The sequence below is a fragment of the Choloepus didactylus genome, chromosome 3 (assembly GCF_015220235.1).
Source record: "Choloepus didactylus isolate mChoDid1 chromosome 3, mChoDid1.pri, whole genome shotgun sequence".
NCBI lineage: Eukaryota > Metazoa > Chordata > Mammalia > Pilosa > Megalonychidae > Choloepus > Choloepus didactylus.
Genome location: NC_051309.1, coordinates 72,377,453 through 72,387,420, shown reverse-complemented (window position 1 = coordinate 72,387,420; position 9,968 = coordinate 72,377,453).

Here is a 9,968-nt window from a genome sequence, read left to right as displayed (position 1 = left end):
AGTTAAGATTGCCATCCAGCTATTTAGGACTCCTCATGTCTCTGAACCAACTGGCAAAGAAGGGAGTTACTATACTGGCCTGGGGTGATTGGCCTTGGTTATTCAGGAGAAATTGGACTTCTACTGCACAGCAGAGGTAAGGAAGAGTATACATAGAATGCAGAAGAACCCTTAGGGCATCTCATATTACTACCATGTCCTGTGATTCAGTGGAAAGCTACAACAGCCCAATCCAGGCAGGGCTACTGTGCTGGTTTGGAGCTGTTATGTATTCCACAAATGCTCATGTTCTTTTAATCCATCCCTGTGAGGGCAGACATATTATGGGTGGGACATTTTGGTTGACTTGAGATGTGATCCAGCCCAATCAGTGTGGTTCTTAATCTCTTTACTAGTGTCCTTTATGAACATAAAGAGAGAAAAAATGCACACAGATACTCAGAGAGAAAGCCACTGAAAACAGAAGCTTAACCTGGGAAAGAGGGACCAGCAGACTGTTGGCAGGTTGATTGCAATGGGTTGCTGCTTTGCATGTGGCAGAGAAATGTGGCAGAGGAACCCTGATGCTGACAGCCTTTCCTCAGAGAAGGAATCCTTTTGTTGATGTCTTAATTTGGACATTTTTCATGGCCTTAGAATTGTAGCTTTTAACCTCAAAAACCCTCATTGCTAAAAGCCATTCCATTTCTGGTATAATGCATTTCAGCATTATATCAAATACAATATGTCCAAAACTGTACTCTTGATCTTTCCTCTGAAACCTATTATCCTCACTGTCTTCCCCAAGACAATCAATACCATTCTTCCAGTTGTTCATGCTCCAAACATGATGCCATCTCAAGTCCTCTCTTTCCCTTACATCCCACATCTAAAATGTTTCTGACATACTAATATCCTAATATACTAATCTTTTCTAGAATTTTGCCTAAAGTCAACCTCACTTGTAAATTGTTTGTAAACCAATATTCATCCCTCTTTTGTAAAGAATGTCATTTTCCACTTCTCTCATTTTTGGATTCTTTATAATTCCAGAAACATTAGTTTAGATAGTTCAAAGTAATCAATTGCAAGTCCTGTTGGTACCTTGGGATATGGTTCATTCTGGGCAAAGAAATGTGAAAGCATTTATAATAGTGGAGTAGCTTCCTAAAATCTTTGAATTCCTCTTGAGCTTCTGCTATCTACAATTCAGCCTCCTTTGCAGAGGTTGTAAGGCACCTCAGAGCCTACAAATTAATCTTTTAGGTATCAATTGGAATAATCACCTGAGCATTTAGTGACAAGAATAGGCCTCCAGTTCCCCCACCCCCTACATTTCCATTTCCATGCACATTTTCAACAAATCATAATCCCATAATCATAATAGATATATGATTATCTATTCTAAAGCTCCACATAAGTATCTAAAAGGCCTTTCAAACAGAGCATGTCTTTAAAAAAAATCATGATATCCAAAATTCACACTCTGCTTTTCCCTGAGAGTTGACATCTCTGTTAATGGAATTATCACGTACCCCATTGCTCAAACCCTGAAACTCCCACCACATTCAATCCAGCAGCAAATCCTGCCAGCTCTAACTTCAAAATGTACCACTTCTGCAGTCCAAACCAACATCCTTTCTCATCTGGGCAACTGCAATAGCTTCTTAACTCCCTGCCTCCCGTTCCTATTCAGCCCAGACAGTTCGTTTTTCACACAGCAGCCCTTGGGAGCCTTTAGAAATGTAAGTTTGACCACATGATTTTTATGCTTTAAAATCTTATAACACTTTTTCACTAAACTTAAAATAAAATCCAAAGTTCTTATTACATCGTAAAAGGTCCAATAAGAATGACTCCTCTTTGCCCATTAACTCTATAGCATCTTATCTTTCTACTGTTTCTTTAGTTTTCTGTACCCCAAATACTTTGGCCATGTTGTTGTCCCCTCAAGCATCTCACAAATTCTCCTGCTACAGCATTTTTGCTTTTGTCACCTTCTCTGCCTGGAGAGCTAGATCCCCAGTAATCATGTGATTTTTTTTCCTCTTACTTTATTCAAGACGCTACTCAAATGTCAACATCTAATTAAGGCCTTCTTTTACCACCCTATATCTCATACAAGCCCTTGTTATTCACTTTCCTTTCATCTTACTATATTTTTCTTTATAGTAATCATCTCTGCCACACACTATATATACATATCCAAATACATATAAATGTATACATGTATACATTGTTGTCTTGTTGTTTGTCTCTTCCACTAAAATGTAAGCTCCATGAAGCAAGAGAGCGTTTCTCTCTGTTTTTAATTTCCAGTGTACCTGGCACAGACTAAGCATCAATTATTATCTAGCAAATGAATAAATGAATGAAATAGTGCTTCCAGGTCCTGAAATCTTCTAAGGAACCTGAATTTGTCATTTAGGGCTCAGGATGCTTGACTGAGACAAGTGGCATTCTTTCCCTTTGTATTACAAATTAAACGGTTACTATTATTCAAGTAATGTTCCAATTAGTTTTCTTAACAATATTGGGACCAGGAAGTGGTTCCATTGTTAATGAATGTAATACAGATACATTTTGGCCTTTGTTCCAGTGTATTTTTGTGCATGAACACATGGGCATGTGTTCCCTCACCAACCCCAGGGTTAGAATGGCTTTGTCTTTGGAAGGAATTCTAGCTTTATTAGACCCTCCCCTAAGATTGGAGAGGGACACCATTCTCCTTTTTCACATCAGGCTACCAATAGTTCTTGACTTTCACAGTGGGACATGTTAGCTATCTATTGCTGAGTCACAAATTGCTACAAAGTTGCCACTTAAACTGACAAAATAATATCTCAAGGTTTCTGTAGTTCAGGAGTCTTGGTGCAGCTTAAATGGATGCCTCTGGTTCAGGGTGTCTCATAAAACTGCAGGCAAGGTGCTGTCTGGGGCAGCAGTCATCTCCAGGCTTGACTGGGGGAAGATCTGCTCCCCAGTTCACTTCTATGGCTGTTAGACTGCATGCAGACAATGTCTTGCATGCAGATAGTTTCCTGGAGGTGATCTCAGGAGTGAGGGACTAGTCAGAAAGAAATAAGGAGGAAGAAAAAGGCAAAACTAGGATGAGTTATTGAATTGGTGCCTCTGTTAGGGTATAGTGTTCTATCCCACTGGAACTTTCTGAGGAGCCTATAGTATTTCTCAGAAACGTCCACCTGAGGAATGAAAGGACAAGCATTTTACACTTCTGCTCAATTTATTGAGGGTTTCCCCAGGGTGTATAGTCTGTTTGCTCTACTGGGTTGCACAAATGTGAGTGACGTACAGACACCCACAGGCATGTCCCTCACTGAGGTCTGAGAAAAACCCTAGGACAACCTGAAGAAAGATAATGTCTGACTGAAGGAGATCAAAGTCTGTGCAGAATTGTTCTCCTTAGCAGTGTCTGGAATTGAGGTGAGGCTGAGAGGATAAGAAGTGATATCCAAGAGATTTACGATGCAATGGGAGAGGCTAGGAAAAACTGGAAGCTCAGTGATGAAAGAGTCTGCCTTCAGAGAGCCAGGATAATTCACCCACAAACTGTCCCATGCCTCCTCATGGAGTCCTCAAGACTAGAACAGTCTCCCCACTCCTGTTTAAGGCCCAACTATTTCCCTGCTTTAGAAAGACTGGTGATCAGAGTAACCATGGCCTCATCCCCATGGCTCCCAGCATATATTCACACACACACAAATAAAGTCTTGTTATAAAAGCACTGTTCCTAAGGTCTTGGCTATTAATTTATGTCAGTCATCTTTTTATGTATGTGCATTTAAAAGGACAAGAGATGTTAAAAGTAGTTATCCCTAGATTAGTGCTAATAGAAATATAATGTAAGTCACATGTGCAATTTTAATACATTAGTAGCCACACTAAGAAAAGTAAAAAGAAACTAATTTTTGTGAGATATTATGTTTAAACCAATATATCCAAAATATTGTCATTTCAATATGTAGTTGATATAAAAATTTAGAAGATATTTAACAGTATATTTTCATACTACAACTTTGAAATCATACTAAGACATGTTAATATGGACTAGCCACATTTCAAGTGCTCAATAGAAACATGTGGCTTGTGGTTTGGCATAGTGGTGCTGTAGCTCTGGATGATGGGATTAAGAGTGTTTGCTCTTGTAATACCAGCTATGCCTATAATACAATGTATGGCAAATTGAACTGGCCATGTCAAGTCATGTGGTACTATGCTAGTTAGCACACAATGAGTAAATACTTGTGGAGTGAGTTAATGAATTATTAATAGAAACTAATCATCATTTTCATTCTTTAAAAAAGTGAGGAAGAAACACTGAAAAAACAATTCTTGTTCCCTCTATTTGCTCTTTATCTCTTTTATTGAATCTTTTCACCAGAAAACTGCTCTTCCTTTCAACAAATTTTTCTACCATAATTTCCAAGTTTACACTATCTGTTTTTAAAGATTCAGAGAAGTGTTAGTTATGTATATAATAAAATTTTATGGTGGGGTAGCTAAGCAGTTTAGTTTATTTATTTACATACCTCCAAAGTACTTAAGTTCACCGATAGGATGTTTTACAATTATATTTTCGGACAGGTCATTTCTCAGAAGTTCCTTCTACATAGCTAACTGCAGTCTACAAATTAGTTCTATCATATTTCTCTTGCTGTACTAAACATACTTATTAGGAGAGGAAAATTTGGCATTAGGCTTGGTGGGTTTGTTCTATTAGCTTTTCATTTTAAACAACATCACAGAAATGTCTGGATTAAATCACATTTATGGTGACCAGCCTGAAATTGTTTTTTGGTACTGCATTTCAATCCTAATACGCTTTTCTAGTAGGCATATTTTCTCTCCCTGTGTCATGTTTTCAAATCTTTTCTTCTCTTCTTGTACCTTCCACAACACCTTCTTCAGCTTCACTTCCAGCTGATGATCTTGCTTCATATTGCATTGAGAAAAGAGACACTGTCAGATATGAATGTGAAGTGGGGCCCTAAAGTGAGCTCCCTCCCCTAAATCTGTAACAAGAGATTCCCCTTCCCCCACAACCAGTAATGACTGCAAAGTAAACATTAAGCCCTGAGAAGGAGGGAGTGAAACTGTGCTGTTTTAGGGAGTGAGACTTGCAGATGTACGCATTAGCCAAGTGTAACCGTTTCAATAATTAATCATTGCACCAGCCTTGAGAAAACTTCTCAAGCTTGCTAAAGATCTTAAGCACCCATTAATTAACTGCCAACTCTGCTTTTGTCAGAGTAGCTTGCTTGCATTTTCAGGATGTGGTTTCTGCCTATATAAGTCTCAAGCACTCTCCAGTGGGTGCTGCTGCTTGCTAAACTCCCTGCACGGAGTGACAGGCTGCAGTCACTGGCCGGTTAAATAAAGGCTCTTTAAATTCTGTTTGGCTGTCTCTTACTCTAACTCGTGGGCATCATAACAGAATGCTCACATCTTCCTTCATCAAACCCAAACACCTATGTGCAACTGTAACCGGCTTCTTTTCTCTTGGTATAATGAAGAAGCTTCCCTGTTTTTATCTAAGATTGTGCTCTGTATGTTACCTCTTCTCCAAGACTGCACTACATCCTCTTGTCTTCTATGACATTATACTCATTTGATTTTTTTAAATGAAGTTTTATTGAGATATATTCATGCACCATACAATGCATCCAAATTATACAATCAGTGGCTCACAGTATTATCACACAGTTATGCATTCAGCACCACAATCAATTTTAGAACACTTTCATTACTCCAAACAAAAAGGGAAAAAACAAAACATCCTATACACTTTTCCCCCTTCATTGACCCCTAGCATTGGTGTGGTACATTTGTTACTGTTGAGGAAAGAAAATTAAGAAAGTACTGTTAACTATAGTCCATAGTTTGCAATAGGTGTGCTTTTTTCCCCACCTACTACTCTATTATTAACTTCTGGAAAGAGTTTTGTACATTTGCTCTAGTTCAGGAAAGAAATTTTTATAGTTGTACTGTTAATCACAGTCATCATCTACGACAAGATTTGCTGAGTTATACATTCCCATATCTTAGTCTGTGGCTTTCTTTCCAGTGACATATATGACTCTAAGCTTCCCCTGTCAACCACATTCACACACCATTCAGCACTGTTAATTATTCTCACAATAACATGCTACTCTCACCTCTACCCATTTCCAAACTTTAAGTTCAACCTAGTTAAACATTCTGCACATATTAAGCAATAACTCCCCATTCTCTAGCTTTATTCCATCCCTTGGCAACCTATATTCTAGATTCTCTATCTATGAGTTTACATAAAATAATCAGTTCATGTTAGTGAGATAATACAATATTTGTCCTTTCATGTCTGACTTATTTCACTCAAGATAATGTCCTCAGGGTTCATCCATGTTGTTGCATGCTTTAGGACTTCCTTCTTATTGCTGGATAAAATTCAATTATATGTATATACCACATTTGTTCTTTCATGGGTTGATAGATCCTTGGGTTGTTTCTATCTTTTGGCAATTGTGAATAATGTTGCTAGGAACACTGCTGTGCAAATGTCGGTTTGTGTCCCTGCTTTCAGTTCTTCTGGGTATATACTGAGTAGCAAGATTGCTGGATTGTAGGGCAACTCTGTACTTAGCATTTTGAGGAAGCACCACACTGTTTTCTACAGTGGCTGTACCATTTTACATTCCCAACTCACTTGATTTTTCTCTTTCCCCACCATCTCCAGTATTATAGACTACAGGTAAGAACAGAAAAGAAAATTATTAGAAAATGAGATTGGGTAGGGCAGTATAGATTTAGGATGTGACAGTATTGAAAATCCAGAATGATTCCATGACTGGCCATGAACCTACAGAAAAGATTCTCCCAAAGTTGATGGGCAGTTAAGGCCCAAAAATGAAGCAAGGTACTCCATACGGTAAAATAGTAACAGTTTATTTGAGAACTTACAGACCAGGTAGCTGGTCTTTGGCAGCTACAGGATGTTCAGAGCAGCACTCTGTGCCACCCAGGGGATTACAGGGCATTATAGAGATAAGGACAAGGAAGTCACAGAGCCAAGTTGGGATTGCAAGATCATAGAGATGTTTCTTTGAAGTTACTGATATATAACAGGAGTTGTCCTATACAGGTAGTTATTGTGCTTAGGAATATGCACAAGCTCCTTAAGATGCACCTACAGGTTTTATTTGTCTTATCTAGGAATTTATGGCTTTTCGGGTTTATGGTCTCACATTCCACCCCTCTTCTGTAAATATCTCTGTGCAGAAATTGAGGGGCATATCTGGAGGCAGAATACACACAAGACACATATACTAATAGCTATGCCTGCTAAAGTCAAGATGAAAATTATTAAAGCAGATCTCCAAAATCTACTCTGTTACATTAAAAAGTGACACTGCCCAAGGTGTTTGTGATGGTTAGGTTCATGTGTCAACTTGGCCCAGTGATGGTGTCCGGGTGTCTGATCAGCTAAGCACTGGCCTAACCATTACTGCAAGGACATTTGTGGCTAGTTAGTGAACCAGAAGGCTGGTTTATTAAATCGCCTGTCAATTGGCTGCAGCTGTGACTGATTACATCATTGAAGGGGGTGTCTTACACATTGAGAGAATTCAATCAGCTGGATTTAATCCAATTAGCTGAAGACTTTTAAGCGAGACAGATAAAGGACCTTCCATTCTTCTTTGGCTGACCAGTGAAGTGTTTCCCGAGGAGTTCATCGAAGTTGCCAGTTTGTTGCCTGAAGAGTGCAATGAACATCTTCATTGGAGTTGCCAGTCTGCTGCCGGCCCTACAGAATTTGGATTCGTGCATCCCCACAGTTGCATGAGACACTTGTATAATTCTTATATTTATAGATATTCTTGTTGATTCTGTTTCCCTAGAGAACCCTAACCAAGACAGTGTTCCATCTCTGGTTCAAGTTGGCAACTGTTCACATGCCCAAGTTAGTCCCATGGTGGGTTGCACCTACTTTGATTGCCCATTTTAGGAATTCATTTCCTGCTCCTGTAAAGATTAGCAACATTAACCTAAGGACAAAATACATGATTTTTAGCAGGGACTAACTTGGGGAGGTCATGACTGTTCAGTAATATGCAGGTTACAGGCCCATCTCCCAACAACATGGTTCCAAACAATGGCTTCTTCCCCAGGAAGGTGTACCAAGGGTTCTATGGTATTGGGTAGGACATTATAAAAAGGAGCCTGTGTATTGAGACATTATAAGAATGAACTTCTGCTCCAGCTCCTATAGAGGAGACTGTAGACTAGAGCAATGGGGAACCATCTCTATATAAAATAGGAGTCAAGAGTTATTTTTAATTACTTTCCCTGTCCCTAAAGAATAAGAATACCTATCCACTTGGAAGGTATTCACCAGAGTAAGCTCCACCAAATTTTATGGGTGCCTTTGGGTACGGCCTGTGGCAATCTCAATACAAATTCCTGTTCTAACTGGAGAAATACCATGTTGAGGTGTTACTTCTATTCTTACCACTGATGGAATGAACCTTGGAGTCCTGAAAGGTTTAAATACTGAGATTTGTCCAGTCATTGGTGCACTATTTTTCAGCCCAGTTCCTTCCTGTAAAAAAGGTGCCCACCTGTGCAATGAGTGGTTTGGAGATAACTGCTGCAGCTGTTGTTTAAAATACTGTTCTTCCTCTCTATCAGGACAGAGGAAAATAACAGGTACTTTTTCTTTCTTGCATCCAGTCCTGGACTTGTAAAATCGGTGCCTTGGTCACTGTCAGTGTGTTGTGGGTACCCATACATGTAGGAAATTTTCTGAGGTCCTTGTATTGCTGAAGCTTGATTTACTCATTGACATCCAAAAGTCTGCAGAATGCCTGAAGCAATATCTGTATGTTAGTGCATACTTTTGTCTATTTGATAGAGGAAGGGATTCCATACAGTCTATTTGCCAGCATTGCCCAGCCTGGATTCCCTGTGCTATTTGCCCCATACTATGAGGTAGTGGGCACCTTTGTCGAGCACATGTTGGAAAGGGCTCACATGCTCTAAGCACATTGTTATATTTCAAAGGGAGATTTAACCTTTTACATAATTCCCAGTCATAAGACCCTTGTGTTCTAATTTATGGTGTGGCCAATCTGCTTGGTCCTGATTTTCATCAACCCATCTAATTTTTTTTTTTAAATCATCCTGTTTCTTTACTTAACTTGTAGTTTTTTGCTGATGTCTGGGCATCTGATTATCTTCATGAGTTTATTTTGAAGCTCATTTTCTCCCTCCTGCCTAGGGTTTTATTGTCAAGGATCTTCTTTGATGTTTATTCCATATTATTCTAGACCTTTATAACAGCCCATACTTAATTGTTCATAATTTTGCATATTTTCTTCATCTGATTCTTACCCTGGATATGTGGTACAATTTTTGAGATAGCACCTTTTTTTTAAATTAAATTCAGATTCATTGAGATATATTCACATACCATACAATCATCTATGGTGTACAATCAGCTGTTCACAGTACCATCATAGAGTTAAGCATTCATCACCCCAATTTATTTTTGAACATTTTCCTTACACCAGAAAGAATCAGAATAAGAATAAAAAATAAAAGTAAAAAAGAACACCAAAATCATTTCCTCCATCACACCCTATTTTTCATTTAGTTCATTTTTTTTAGTTTTACTTTTTCTGTGAGTTTTGCAAAAGTCAATTACAGAGACATTTCACTGTAATTTCACTTTTAATTGGTTCATTGAAATGCTCATTAGGTGCCAAGGTCCAAGAGCATGACACTATAACCAAATTAAAAAAATACAACAAACACTATTTCTAGCTTTGTTTTGTGGAAGCTGAATTCTGGTTATTCCAAAGGGTAGAGTGAATGACAGTTGCCCCTTAAACTTCTTCTGTCACAGAATACAGACACATCCATCAATTAACCTAGCCCCAGGAGGGACTTAGTGTCTGAAATTCCTTTGTGGACATGTGCTTGTAAAAAGA